This window comes from Pteropus alecto, unplaced genomic scaffold (assembly GCF_000325575.1).
Source record: "Pteropus alecto unplaced genomic scaffold, ASM32557v1 scaffold78, whole genome shotgun sequence".
In the NCBI taxonomy this organism is placed as follows: Eukaryota; Metazoa; Chordata; class Mammalia; order Chiroptera; family Pteropodidae; genus Pteropus; species Pteropus alecto.
Window position 1 is genome coordinate 9,956,463 of NW_006443124.1, and position 15,313 is coordinate 9,971,775.

General features: G+C 47.7%; 1 protein-coding gene and 1 long non-coding RNA gene across 2 annotated transcripts in view; one reads left to right on the forward strand and one right to left on the reverse strand.

The window, feature by feature from the left end:
* Window positions 1-5,151: 5,151 nt before the first annotated feature.
* On the reverse strand, window positions 5,152-13,518 carry LOC112471919. Its single transcript, XR_003043458.1, has 3 exons — window positions 12,271-13,518; window positions 6,145-6,483; window positions 5,152-5,699 (listed from the first exon to the last, which is right to left on the reverse strand). It is a non-coding gene; the product is annotated as an uncharacterized LOC112471919 (long non-coding RNA).
* The window catches only part of VDAC1 (voltage dependent anion channel 1), a 31,467-nt gene continuing 25,239 nt past the window's right edge, over window positions 9,086-15,313 (forward strand). The window contains exons 1-2 of the mRNA XM_015598178.1: window positions 9,086-9,092; window positions 9,829-9,830. The gene's annotated coding sequence lies outside the window, so the exon portion shown is untranslated. The remainder of the gene's footprint in view (window positions 9,093-9,828; window positions 9,831-15,313) is intronic.

Genomic DNA, 15,313 nt, shown 5'->3' on the forward strand with positions numbered 1-15,313 from the left:
GGAGAACCGCCTCGGCGGACATCGCATCCTCTTCGAGTGAGAAAAACCTCCCAGGGGCCAGAGGCTGGTGCCTTCTCCCGGAGACTCTGGTGTTCGGGAGCCGAGCAGCAGCCCATCGCGTGTCTTTGGTCAGTTTCTAGCGCCTCCTGGTGGCTAATTCTCTAATAGCAACTGGGTTTCCATGTGGCCGCAGTGGGTTCTCTGCCCTGGTTGCACAGTAGCATCGCCGGAGGGAGCTTTTCAAAATACAGATATCTGGGGGCTGTCCCTGGCTGATTAAGTCATCATCTCTGGGGTGGGGCCCGATGTCATTGTGTTTCAGAGCTCTTTTAGATGATACCAATGTGAAGCCAGGGTTGCAAATCACTGTAGCACCAGTGGGTTGGTTCCCTGGTCCTCTGCCTACAAACAAGGAAGGGTGGGTGGGGTGGGGAGGAGGAATTCCTGGCGTCTTCCTGAAGAACACGCTTCACTTCCCTTATGTGGACTGGCTCCAGTGCTCTGCAAATTCAGAGGCATGCAGATCAGCGAGTCATGACCACGGAAATGGAGAATGTTGGAAATGCGATTGGGCCTTTTCATTAGTGTCTGTGGACAGTTCATTGGGGTCCGCAGGTTTTCTATGGGCATTTGCTCATTTTGTCTTATGTCGGTGATAATATCCAAGCGTCAACATAGATACACCTTGCATTACCTGGAGGGAGGGCTGTTAATTGACTCTCTCTCCCAAGGTGTTGGTGTCCAAGGAAGCTTTGCAACTTATTGACACCAAGCAGAACTACTTTAATTGTCAGGGGCTAATTAGCAAAGGGTGAAAGGGCTAAACTGGTGAAGGATGTGTCTGAACCAGGCAAAAGCTCACAGAACATTCCAGAACATTTTACATATGAAGGCTTTATAGCAATTTGAATTAAGAAAGGGCTTGGGAGAATTGAGTCATCGTTTCAAAGATCTTTTCATGTTCGCAAAACAACACTGTAGTTATTTTGAACTCACAAGCATCTGCCCCCATGCTGTCCCACACATATTCCCATTGTGAGTGAAGTTTGATGGGGAGGGAGGGGAAGGAGGAGTCGTTGGCATTTGGACAAGAAATAAAGTCTCTGTTTTTGCGGCAGGCAAAACCCTGTAGGCTCTGCTCCTCCTGCTTTCCTTCCAATTGCCTCTCCCACCACTCCAGCCTCACTGGCTTCACTCCAACCACACTTGACTTTCTGGTGCTTCTCAAACATGTCAAGGTCATTTCCACCTCAAGGCCTTTGCACTTGCTGTTTGCTCCACCGGGACCACTTTCCCCCCAGATATTTACATGATTTGCTCTCTGAGTTCTTTCAGGCCCCAGTTCTATCGTTAGAGAGGACTTTCCTGACCTTGCCTGATTCTTTTTCCTGTTTTGTGTTCTCCCTTATATTTTTCACTATTTGAAATGTATCATTTAAGTGTTCGTTTTCTTGTTCGTGAACCCCATTTACTGTAACTCCTTGAAGATAGAGGCCATATCTAGCATGTCTCTGACATACTCCCTGACATGTAGATGTGATCTAATAAATACTCTTAAAAAGAAGTCTTATTTTGAAGTAATTTTAATTGTACAAATACTACTGAGAGTTCAGATACACTTTCACTCTGCTTACTCTAATGTCACTATCACTTATAACCATATTATCAAAATAATATGATTTATTTTGTTGTGCAAATTGTCCCAGGTTTGGTAACTGAAAGCTCTTTCAGGCTGGCTCCAGGGAGCACCTATTGAAAAAAATTTTTCCCAGCAACTATGTAATTTCTGGAACCACAGATATACCAGGTTCATCTTGTACTGTCCCTGCCTCAGCCCTGGGGCCAGCCATTTCTCCAAGGAGCCCTGGTTCCCTCTTTTGGAGCATGGTGCTGAGTATCGAGTTCTGAGTACTCGGTGGGCTCATTGTTACTACATCACCGCTTCTGCGCCCTCTAGTGGAAAGAGCTAGGAAATACCTGTGGATAGAGACATCACAATCTCTTAAAAAATCATGAATTTATACTGATACCTTTGATCACAATTCAATACTACATGGTTTATTTTTCCCCCTTTCCTTATATGTAACTCTTCCTTGTATGAAAACTGACCCTCATTATCCACAAATACTTACTTATTCGCTCAATCCCAATATACACGTTATATTAGTTTTCCAAAGCTACCACAACAAATTGCCACAATCTGGATAGCTAAAAACAACAGAATTTTATTTTCTCACGGTTTCAGAGACCAGTAGTCCACAATCAAGGTGCCAGCACAGCTGGTTCCTTCTGGAGGCTCTGAGGGAGAATCCACTTCATGCCGATCCTCTGGCTTCTGGTGGCTGCTGGCAACCCTTAGTGTTCCTTAGTTTATGCCTGTGTAACTCCGGTATCTGCCTCTGTTCCACATGGCCTCCTTCCCTGCATGTGTCTCTGTGTATCAAATCTCCCCTTCCTTTCCCTTGTAAGGACACCAGCCATTGGATTTAGGGCCCACTCTCGTCTTGAGATCTTTAACTTAATTACACCTGTGAAGACCCCACTTCCAATAAGGTTACATTCATAGGGTTAGGACTTGGACATATTTTTGGGGGGGACACTATTCAGTCCGTACATAAAGTAGTTTTTGAATTGCTAACTCATACTCTTCTGAAGAACAAAGTTACTAACTAAAGTATATGTGTATAGTTTTTTGTTTTTAGTCTTACCATGGATAAGAAAATAGTGTTTTTCAAAGTTACTTAGATGAGCTCTTTTCTTCCCCACTTCTTTGGTGTAACTGATTCTTGTTTATTTTTAATATGGTTGCTATTTTTATTTCATTTGGGGCTCCCTTACCTCTTAGTTGATTTTAATTAAATTTTTTAAGTATGGGAAATATTACCATAATTTTAAGACTCAGAACTATACAAAAAGATACACTCAGAGAAGAGGCACGCCCCCATCATTACATCTACCCATCCCCCTTCCCCTTTCTTACTGCCCTACCCTCTCGTCTAGGAAACCAATCTTATTAATTAATAGTTTCTCCTGCACAATAAGCAGATACATGTATATTTTCTTAAATCTCCTTCTTTCTTACATGAAAAGTAGCATACCATAGATAATCCTTTGCATTTTTTTTCAGTTAATATCTCTTGAGAATCAATTTGTCAGCTTCCTCATTTTTATTCACAGCTGCATATTACTCCATTATGTGGTCATGCCATAGTTTATTCGGCCACTCTCCTATGCTTGTGCATTTGGGTGGTTTCCAGTACTTTGCAATTACAAACAATTCTTCAACGAATAACCTTGTGTATGTGTATTTTGTATTGTTGGAGTTATATCTTCAGAGCACATTCCTAGAAATGGGTCAAAAGGTAAGTACAGAAGTAGTTTTGTCAGGTAATATATTAATTTTCTAAGGCTGTAGCAACAAATTTCTACAAGTTGGGAGATTCAAAATAGCTCAAATTTGTCTTACACTTCTGGAAGCCAGAAGTCTGAAATGGTTTCACTGGGCCTGATCCAAGGTCTTGTCAGGGCCATGTTCTCCCAAGGCTCTAGGAGAGAATCTGTTTCCTTGCCTTTTCCAGCTTCTAGAGCGATGTCCTTTGGCTCATGGCCTCTTTCTTCATCTTCAAAGCCAGCAATGTAGCACCTTCCTTCTGTCGTCAGATTGCCTTCTTTTGTATAGAATCACCCTCTTCCTGTCTCTCTCTTTCTAAGAGTACTGGTGATCCATCTGGATAATCCAGGATAATCTACCCATCTCAAGATCCTTAATTTAATCGCATCTGCAAAATCCTTTTTGCCATGTAAGTTCACATCCACAGATTCCAGAGATTAGGACCTGGGTATCTTGGAGGGCGGGGGCATTATTCGGTTTATCGCAAGCAATGCATGCTTTTCAAAACTACATTAATTTAATCCCTGTAGATTTACTCCAAGTCTTTGTTTTCGCATCTATAAAAAGCAGGGATAAAACCAAGTGTTCTTTATGATCCCCCCGTCTCTAATGCCTGTGGTTCAGTTCTCTCTTGATCAGCTGGAATGGTCAGCAAGTAGTTGCATCTAAAGCTGACTCTATCCCTGCACAGGGAGGTCACGGGTGAGGGCAAGGCGTGAGGCCTTGGCACTTTGTCTCGTGAGTGACAAGTGATTGTAATGGAAGCTCTGGCTGGAGCACTTTTCTTGTTGGGTCTCTTTCATGAGTTTAGCACAGATGGAGAACTGAGGGAAGAACTTTTCTATCCTGAAAGCTCTTTGTCCGAGCTTTCTTATTGGTAGAGCTGTTAAGCAGAACCTCGTAAAGCAGTGAGTTCCCCATCACGAGAAGTTCTGAACAAACTCTAAGTGGCCAGAATTTCTCGCAGGAGGATCTGAGTAATGTTTAGGGTCTCACCGTCCAACATGGTCGGCACTAGGCACATGTGCTATTTGATGCTTTATACGTATTTCATATTTAAAAAACTTTAAAAGACTTTTAATTTGAAATGATGATAGATTTATAGGAAGTAATGAAAATAGTACAGAGAGGTTTCATGTACCCCTCACCCAGCTTCCTCCAATGATGACATTTTACATTACCGTAGCACAATATCAAAACCAGGAAATTGATGTCGGTATACTTGATGTGTACGGCGCTATGCCATTTTCTTGGTTGTGTAGATTTGTGTAACCACCACCACAATCAAGATACAGAACTATCGCATCACCACAAAGATCTCACATGCTGCCCTCTCACGGTCGCACCCCTCCACCTCACCCCCATTGTCTCTGACCTCTGGTAACCTCTAACTGCTTTCCTTTTTCATAATTCTATCATTTTGAGAATGTTGTATAAATAGAATCATACATGTGCACTATTTAAATTTGAAGTTGCATTCATTCAAATTAAACCAAAAAGTTGAGTTCCTCCGTCGTCCCAGCCACACTTGTTCAGTAGCCACATCTGACTAGTGACAGCCCACCCTGGGCAGCATGACTACACAACCGTTCTTCCGTTGAGGACAATTCTTTTGGAAAGTGCTGCTTTTGGGAATAAGACCAGAGCCATGGTCCACAAATGCCGATTCATAGACCAAACCACCCAAGAGTGTGATGAACTACAGGGTTCCGAGTGTATTATTTATTACTGCATAGTAAGTTATCCCGAAACACAGAGGCTTAAAGCAATCAGCCTTTATTATCTCACAAACTTTCTGTAGGCCAGGAGTCCAAGAGCGACTCCGTCGTGTTATTAGGCTCAAAGCCTCTCACGAATTTGCAGTGGACTGTTGGCTCAGGCTGCGATGACCTGGGGGCTCAGCTGGGGCAGGAGCACTGGCTGGCAGGTGGCTCATTTACATGGCTGGAAAGTGGGTGCTGCCTGACGGAGTGACCAGTCATCTCCATTTGCCCAGGACTCAGAGGTTTTCTGGAATGCAGGACTTTCAGTGTGAAAACTGGGACTGTTCTAGACAAACGAAACAGTTGCTGGCAGGATGACTCTGTTCCTCCCGACGAGGCCTCTTCCAGGGATGCTCTCGTGTCCTTATGACCTGGCTGCCAGCTTCCCCCAGAGTGAGTGACCCACGGGAGAGCAGGGCCGATGCCACACTGCTGTGCTGACCTGCCTTGAAATTTACATGGCATCACTTCTGGTGTATTTTTCATTAAAAGCAAGTCGCTGAATCCTCTGGTCCACAGTCAAGAGGAGGGGAGTCAGGATCCAGCTTTTGAAGGGAGGATTGGGAAAGAATTAGTGGACCTATTCTAAACTCTCCATGTTGGCTTACACCCGAGACGCTGATTGGGCAAAGGGGCGGGGCCCCAGAATCTATACTTTACCGAGGTTCCCTGATGCTCCCCGATGTGCAGTCAGGTTTGCCCAGCAGATTTCCAGGCCTCAAGATCCCTCCCCACCATGAGATGGTGGTCATCTCACCCATCTCAGTACACTCAGAGGAGGGAAGAGGGGAGGGCAACTCCAGGCCAGAGAAACTGGTGTGCTGAGTATAATTCCTGGAGCTCTATTAGATTACGTGGATGTTCCTTTTCACATAGAAATGAACAATTGAGGAACCATTTTAGATAATCCTCGCGACACTGAAACATTGGACCTTGTTACAAATGATCACCAAACTACGTAGTAACATGAACATGGGAGAAAAAACTTACCTGAGAGATGGTTGAAATGCTGTAACAACACATGGACCAGATCTGGAGATGGATTTATTATACAAAAAAGAGCAGAGTTGTAGTGATGGTGTGTGGGTGGGGAGAGGATTGTGAGTAATTTAAAAAAATGCATGTTACTGTTGGTTACATTGTCTTCTCTATAAAGGTGTCATTCCTCCTTTAGACCTTACTTACCTCAACTCTTACCTCTTCAGAGGTCTTTCCAATCTTCTTGGTTAAAGTTGGTCCCTTCTGTATTATTTGGCATCTTAGCACCTCGTTTGGCTCCCGTGGCACTTGTCACGTTTGCAAATACGTTGCTGTCTCTCCCTCTGAGCTCTGTGAACAAAGGCAGGGACAGCGTCTGCTTTTGTCCTCTGTGTCTCTCTCGGGTCGAGACATGCTTGCCGCTCAGGAACTGTTGAGGCATGAATGAGGTTAAGTCTGAGGGAAGGATGACAGAGATGCTGCAGGTGAAGGAGACACTGGGAGGCCTCTCATGGCTAGTGGCGGGGTCAGGGGGAGGTCAGGGATCAGCCTAGTCCTCTGGCCCCTGACCTGGTGATGTCTAGAACTTCACAGGCCATCGACTCTTGAGAATCTGATTAAATCAGCATTTCTCAACCTCAGCACTGTTGATCTTTTGGGCTAGATAATTTTTTTTGCAGGAGCTGCCCTCAGTAAGATGTTTAGCAGCATTTCTGCCCTCTATCCAGTATTTGCCAGAAGCACATCCTTCCCTGTAGTCACAATTAAAAATATCTCCAGAAGTTACCACATGCCACCTGGGGGTTGCCCTAGGGTTGAATCAGAAAATCAGCCCAGTACCTTAGTGGGCCTGAAGGCTTTGCAGGAAGTTGAGCTGGGGATGTAAATGAGGGAGACTGATGCCTGTCACCAGCAGAAGCTCTCTTGAGAATTCATTATTCAGTGTTTCTGGGTGACAGGCACAGAGTGTGCTGCCACTTGTTGGTGAAAGGTGGAAGTGCACCCATGGCCCAATGGGCCCTGGGCCCCAGTGAAGCAACTTTCCTAGCAGGCAGGCTGCAGTTGGGCTGTTGGTAAGGGCCTCTCCCATGGACCGGGCCAGGGAAGTACCAAACAAGGCCATCCAGGGTGTGCAGCAACCAAGAGAGTCAGCGGGAAGGGGATATCTTTCTATCATTTTGGTCCAATGTTTAATGATGTACTACTACTAGTTGAGAAAAATCAGGTCAACTGTATTTCCCTTTCCCTTTTTCCTACAGACGCCATGACCTCTCTTCCTCAGATGCCCTCTGATTTGGGGCTTGGCCCTCAAGGGTGTGTGTCGGAACAGGGACCCTGAGACTGGAGCAATGCCCAGCTTCTCGCTCCCCAACCACTCCCCTTGGCCAGCCTGGTGGGGATCCCAGAGGCAACCATCTCCCCCAGGCTGGGCTTGGAGGAGAAGGCAGAAGGTTAGCACTTCCAAAGGTCAGACCCAGACTCGCCATCTTTCCTGACACCTGCCACTCCTCAGTGCTCCCAGCTCAGTGGGGACAGCGCCAGCCCTTGGTTATGTAGCCAGAAATATCTTCTCCATCACTGAGCCCTGCAGGTTCTATACCTCACACTCAATCTGTCTCACCCACTCTCCCCACCTCCGTGGCTGCTCTCACCATGGGCTGAGCTGTCCTACCTCCCAAGCCTGGGCCAGCATAACGGCTCAGCTGGATGGTTCTTCTGTACCATGTGCTGTTGCCTGGGCTCACAGTTGTGGCCACATTCAGCTGAGAGCCAGGGCCGGAATGTTCTAGATGGCTACATGCACATATCTGGTACCTAAGCTGGCTGGGGGTAGGGGTGAGGGTGGGGAGGCAGTGGGGCCTCTCCCTCCAGAAGGGTAGTTGAACCTCTTATGCGGGGTGGGGGGGATTGGGGCTACAGAAGATAGCGAATGGAAGCTACCTGGCTTCTAAGGTCTAGGCCCACAATTGGCATGGTATCTCTTTCACCACATCCTGCTGGTCAGAGGAAGCCCCAGGCCAGCTCAGTTCTAACAGAAAAAGAAGTAGACTCCACCTCTTGATGAGAGGAGTGGATGGGAGGAATCGGTCACCATCTTTGCAAATGACCTTCCATGCCCACCTCCCTGTGGTCAGATCCTCCATTAAATATCCACTTGCTCACTTGGTTCACCTCATTCATTTCTGCTCAGAAGTAACCTCCTTGGAGAAGCCTTCCCTGACTGCCCCCCACCATTGCTCTCTACCCCAACCCTGCTTTAATTTTCTACAGGACACTTAGCAGCACTTGACATCATAGTCCATATTTATCTGCTGTCAGTCTTGTCCATGGGACAGTGAGCACCGAGAAGAGAGGGACTGTGTCTGTTTAGCTCACTCCTGAGTTCCCAACACCTAGAAGAGTGCTTGGCCCATGGTAGGAGCTCAATACATATTTGTTGAATGAATCAATGTTTCTAAGAAACTTTCTTCCATAGCACTTATCAAAGCTCATCATTCCATGTTTATTTGTGTGATGATTTGAACAAAGCCTGTCTGCTCCACAGAGAAGGGATGGTATCTGTTTCCACCCATCATTATATTATATCCCCAGCTCTGAGTGCAGTGTCTGGAAATTAGCCATCTGCAATGGATATTGGCTGAATGAATGAACTCTGAGTGGGAAGGACAGGATGAAGGGCCACAAGTGAGGCCTCCTCCCATTGACTTATGCCTCATCGATACACAGGAGACGCTAGATCTTGGAGAAGAGGGGCGTAAATAAAATCTTCTGAATGAATTGATTTTCTCCAATCCCTCAAGGAGCTGGTGTTCAGAGCAGCCAAGCTCTGAATTTCTTTCTGTGAGGTTTTATGTAAAGTAATGGGATTTCTCTGAGCCTGCTCCCTGTGAAAAATGCAGGTGATGACCCCACCCTAGAAATATTAGTGGAGAACCTTGAGGGGCGAGGCCCCACTGCCTGTACAGCCCCCCAGCCCTCCAGGGATTCCCATGTGCACCACGTTTTGAGAAACATCGCCTTGCCATTCTGGGTTCTAAGTTTGGGTTTTCTTGAGCTGGTTTTAACTTTAGACCACCTTGTGATTCTTAAGACCTTGGTAGCTTTATTTATTTATTTCCCTCAGAGGACCTTGTAAACAAGCAGACTGTTCTATAATCCCTGGAAAATAGGCATGTTTCCTTACTTTTTGGGGAGCCCGATGCTCAGGATCATGGGAAGGCCATGTGGTCCGATCCGCTGTGGTGGGGCAGGACCATGCTCAAACGCCAGGCAGGGAGGAAGCAAACCGGGTTCTCTCCTTCTTCAGGTTTACTGTGTATGGAATTATGAGGTTTGCGTTTGTGGCACAGGGAGAGAAGGGGTGGGGTCCCTGATGTGGGGGAGCCTTTGGCACAGTGGAGGGGAAGAGAGCACTTTCCCAGGGGTGAGGAGGAGCTGGGAAGCGTAAAGGAGGGATAAAGGGCCTAATCCTCTTACATAAGAGTGGTGGAAGAACCTGTTTTGTAATCTCAGGGCAGCAGGGGTGCTAAGTTTAGATTTTAACCTGAAACTTCTGAACTTTGAGAGGCAGCTGAGGCTGCTGCCTCCTTGGGCTGTGCTGACGCTGGCATCTAGGGCTGTGTCTGTAGCTCCACAGTCTCCACCTGGGCAGCTGGGAGAGATGGTGGGTGTTAGAGGGAGGAGGGACCAAACAAGCTGTAGGAAAGCTATGGAATTTCCAGAGAAAACCCTGGTGGTCAGCTCCCCTCCCTCAATCTCTCCTCCATAGTAGGTCGTGGTGGGGGTGGGGGGAGTGGTATGAGAAGCTGGGGTCAGGACAATGGCATGGACCCTTGGGCTCAATAGCCAGCCTGGGCTGCTGATTTGTTCTGTCTACCTGTCACTGCCTACATCAGAAAGAAAGTCCTTCCCACTAGCCAGGACAGAGGAGGAGGTGCTGGCGGTGGAGCCAGTGAGGAAGCAGCTACTCTCCAGCTTCGGGAAGGGGCCTTCGGAGGATGAGAATGAGCAGACCGTGTGGTCTCTGCCATGGCAGATGCCTAGTGTGACAGCAGACCTCAGTCAGCCAGGAGAAATCAGGATGAGTGTGTGTGTGTGTGTGTGTGTGTGTGTGTGGCGGGATGGTGGGGTGGCTTTGGGGCAGTGCAGTATCAGAGGGAGTGCAGTCCATAAGACCACCCCCACTGTTAACCCCAACTGCAAGTTTGGGGGTCTCTATAACCACCTTAATTTGATAATTCACTGGCAGAACTCGCAGAACTCACTGAGGGTTGTTACACTCACGGTTATAGTTTATTACAAGAAAAGAGGGCAGATTAAAATCAGCCAAGAGATGCGATGCATGGAGCAGAGCCCTGGAGGGTTCCAAACATGGAGCTTCCAGCTGTCCTCTCCCAGTGGAGTCACAGACAGCATGAACTCCAGCCATGATGCGCTACAATACAAATGAGATATTGCCAGCCAGGGAGGCTCACCGGAGTCTCAGTGTCTAGAGATTTGTTGGGGCTCTGAAGTCAACTGTCCACATAGCTGATATCAGCCTCCAGCCCCTCCAGCTGTTACTGTGTGACTCAAAACCCCCACCCTAAAATCACATTGTTAGTTTATCCAGTGTGGCCGGCCCTCACCCTAAATAAAGATACTCCTATCTGGCATGACATTGCAAGGGCTTAGAGATTACTATCCAGATGCTGAGGGTAAAGGCCAGATCTCTCTTTGGGTGCGGTTCAATTTTTTTACTACCCAGGCAGATTAAACAATCCCACACCAGAGCTGTGCACACACTGAGAAAGACCATATGAAGCCATAACCAGGAAGAACAGTCTCACCAAGAACCTGACCCTGACCTCAGACTTCCAGCCTCCAGAACTGAGAGAAATAAATGTTTGCTTTTTAAACCATTCAGTATACGGTATAGGGGCCTGAGTAAGACACCATTCTAACAAATCATTTATCATATTGTCTTCCAGAGGTTTGTGTATTCATTTCCTATTGCTGTTATAACAAACTACCACAGACTTAGTGGCTTAAATTTATAATTTTACAGTTCTGGAGATCAGAAGTCCAAAATCATTCCGACTGAGCTAAAATGAAGGTGTTAGCTGGGCTGGTTCCTTCTAGAGGTTCTGAGGGTAGAATCCTTTTCTAGCTTAAGAGGCTGCCAACATCACGTGGCTCGCGGCCTCTTCTTCCATCTTCAAAGCCAGCAGTGTAGCATCTTCCAATCTCTTTCTATATCCCTCTCTCCCTCCCTCCCCAATTTCTGCTTCTGTTACATTGCCTTCTCTCGCTCTCACTGCCTTTCTCTGTGATTACATTGGGCCCCCTCGGACAATCCAGGTTAATCTCTCCTTCTCAAGATCCTTAACATAATCACATCTGTTAAATTCCCTTTGACATGTAAAGTAACATTTATAAGTGGATGATTAGGGTGTGGATGTCTATGGGAAGTCATCATTCTGTCTACTAAAGTTTGTCTTCTTAGTTTTCAATGTTGTGGTTGCATTAATACTGAATATATGATTGCCCTAAATTAGCATTGTAACAGAAATATTTCCCCACAGAAAGTCTTTTTTTAAAACCTTCTTTCCTTAAGGCTTTGAATCCATAGAGGGGATGTGCTTGAATCCCCTCAAGCTGGAAATCAGGCTGTATTCCATCCTGGGCTGCTTGCTATACACCTCCCTGAAGCTAGCATTCCTCACACTTGGGGTCATTGCCTTAGCGTAGGTTCCCAGGAACAGGTCAGAGGAAGTCAGTTTATGAGTCTATTACATTGCCTAATGGCTTTCCGGGACTCCATCAGTTTACACGACCTCTCCCAATCGACCTCAGTTGGCTTTCTTAAAAATTAAAAGCTCTCTCTTTTTATAGCAAAGTTATTATATCCTCATTAAGGAATGTTTGGGAAATATAGAAAGGGCCAAACGAACAAAATCACTTAGTCCCATAAATTGCAACACAATTTTAACTAATACTTAATGCATTTCTTTCCAATATCTCATACACACACACACACACACACACACACACACACACACTAAACATGGATAGATGTTGAAATTTCTTGGAACTATTTTAGATCTAGGGCACCTCATGTTTTTGGATCTGCAGGAGAAAATTTTTTATTACGCTTACCTTGGGATAGTTTCCATCCTGTTTCCCCAGGTGATTACTCTGATTACTGCTCTGTCACTCAAAACCTGGAGGCCTGGCCAGGTCCTTCCCTGGATGATGGGTGTCAGGGCACAATGGAGAGCCTGGCCTGAGATTCTTGACCACACATCCTCAGTCTCAACTCCTCCTACCTACCCTCTAGTCTGGAAAATGGTCAGAAAGGTTAGGTTTTATGACAGTTCAGCTTTACACTCCAATTCATGGATGCTGGTTACAAGTAGAATATTTTTTTCTTTAAAAATTTACATAAATTACATCTTTCGTTTCTATTTTCATAGACCTTATCTTCGAGTTCTGGTTCCTTGGCAAAGATAATATTAAGAAATCATGTTGAGGTACATCTGGTCCTGAAAAGAGAAGCATGGAAGTGTTTCAACATAGATTCTTGGTCAATAACTATATATTTATATGGTAGGAGGCCTGTGGCTGGAAGTTAGATATAATAAACTTGCCTAAAATGAAATATTTTACACCAGTCAACCATTCTAGTATTAAAAATAAAAGATAAATCTCATTTTCTCTGGATGTTGTACATCATTCTTCTTGAAGGAGGGAGCAGGACTGAATTAGCACCTGGAAGTGACCTATTCCCAAGTGGACTAAGCAATAATGGAATTTTCAGCTTAGACAGCTGGAGAGCACAGGACAGCCTGAGGCCTGGCTGGATCCAGATGATGTCCCCAGGACCTGGTGTCCATCTCTCTTTTTTGGGTTGGATTCACTTTTAAAAGTCTTTATTTCAATAGTCCAGGAAGTCTGACCACATCTCATTGGTCCATCCCGGTGGCCAGGAGAGTGCAGTGTTCTGATTGATCAGGCTGAGCCACAGGCCACCCCCAAGTATGGCCGTGGAGTCAGGGATGGAGTCAGCTCCATGGAGGCTTGTGGACTGAGAGAGGGAAAAGGGTCATTCCCCCAAGGAAAAACTGTTAGACCTGATTTGGGTTTCTTAGTTCAAATTTACAAGAGAGGACCTGATTGGCCAGTCTCAGGTCAGGTGCCCTCCCCCAGCCAGAGTGGGGGTGGGGCTAGAGTAGGGCCGGTAAGCTGGGTAGGACAAGCTGCCTTGGCTCAGCTCTTCCCTCAGGACTGTGGTGGGGACTGGTTGACTGTAGGGTCTGAGTCCTTCCACGTACCCAGTTGATTTCTTTACTGTTTTCTGAGTGCTTACTTGTTATTCAATCCATTTTAAACTCACGACAACCCCCTAAGGTTGAAGCTGAGATGTCGGGCCTGTTGTGCATGGCTGCACAGTTAGTAAGTGACTCAAAGGGTGCTCAAGCGACTAATCTGAAATTGGTACGTAGGGGAGTCCCAGAAGGTAGGTGGGGCGTGGGGAACTCGCCTCAGGCTCAGGGTCCTGAAAGGGAGGCTGGCAGGGAGGTAGGTGCTGGGGTGAGGGAGCACCTTGGATATTTGGTCTCAGAATCACACTTGGGCTTCACTGACTCAGCGCGTGTCATCTGCTCCTAGATCTTGTGAGGTTTCAGAGTCCCATCTTCCCCAAAAGCCACTTGTGTCCCCGAGGTCGTCCTCCCAAACTCTGCCTCATTGTACTTGTAGGTGACTCAGGGGCTTTCGCTGCCCAAACCTTTCCGAGTGGGCTGGGGCCCTGGTGTGCGGGATGGGGATGGCCAGGTTGGGAAGCTGAGATGTCGGGCCTGTTGTGCATGGTCGCACAGTTAGTAAGTGACTCAAAGTCCCCACAGCCGTGGAGCAGCTCATAGGACTGGGGAGAGTCCTAGCATCCGTCCTCCACTCGCCAAGGCCTCAAGGGGTTTAGGAGCAACTCGTCACATTTTCAACCAGACCAGAGCATCCTGCAGGCCCAGGGCACCCTGTCTGCACTCCCCGCTCCCATAAGCTCCCCTCTTTGTCAACGCCCCACCTCCACTGGAACACCAGTTGTCACTTTCCCATTTTAAGCTGCGACTCTTTCCAGCGGTCTGTCCTGACTGCCTCTTCGCACGGCCCGAGTCGCCTACTCCTTTAATTTGTGCCGCGGCTGGTTGTGAACCAAGCGTCCTGTGTCTGTCGTCCGGAGCCTCCTCTACCCGGCGCGCTAGACGCCTCAAGTCTTGGAGAACATTGACTGAAGGCAAAGGATGTGCAGAACTTTTATTCAGCCACGAATTCATTAATTCTTAAAGTCAGCTTGGGGTGGGCCTCATGCAGGATGCCATTGACACTCAGTGGTGGTGGAGACCCCAGTTTATGCCTGGCGGGGTGACTGCAGACACTTTAACCGAGCTCTGCGGGGAGGGAGAGCCCGGATGGACGCAGTTTCGCTGGCCGGAACCTGCTGCACCTCCTGCGCGCCTTGATATCCAGAAGACGTTCTTGCAAAACGCATTTTGCTTTTTTCACTTCTCAAATGCTCCGAAAATGGCTGCTGGCAGCTTCGTTACCGGGGAAAGCTGCTAATCTGAAGTGCAAACTCGGTGCACAGGTGTTTTCCCGGCGCTTCGCCACCGCAAGGCTCTGTGAGCCTGGAGCAGCGTGAGCAAGGGTCGGTGGCGCCGGATACACTGTGTCGGGAGCCGAGGAGCAACAGTCGTGCCGGCTGCTTTGTATCCGCGCCGCCTGGGCGCCGGGTCCCCGAGCCGGGCCTGGGACTGTCCACAGCCAGGCCCGAGAGCCTGATTTAAAGTCCAGCGCGGGCTTTGCTGGGGAAGGGGGTCGGGGGTCATCTCGTCCACCCAAGCTAGATGCTGGTCCAGCGCCACTCGCCACATCAACTCCGGGGCGGAGCGGTTGTTTCCAGCGGCGAGGCGGAGCAGGAGGCCCAGGACCCCGCGTGTCTGCATTGGCGCAGGGGATCCCCGGGCCACCGCTCAGCTAACAGGAGCACGCTCCCGCCCCGGATGCTTCAACCCGGCGGGATTTCCAGCAGACTGGCTGGCTCTAGGGGCCGGCACGCGTGTCCCTGCGCACGCACACACGGGGCGCACGTCAGCCCCGCCGACCCCGCCCGGGGCGCACGCAGGCCCTCGCGGGAGCCCGC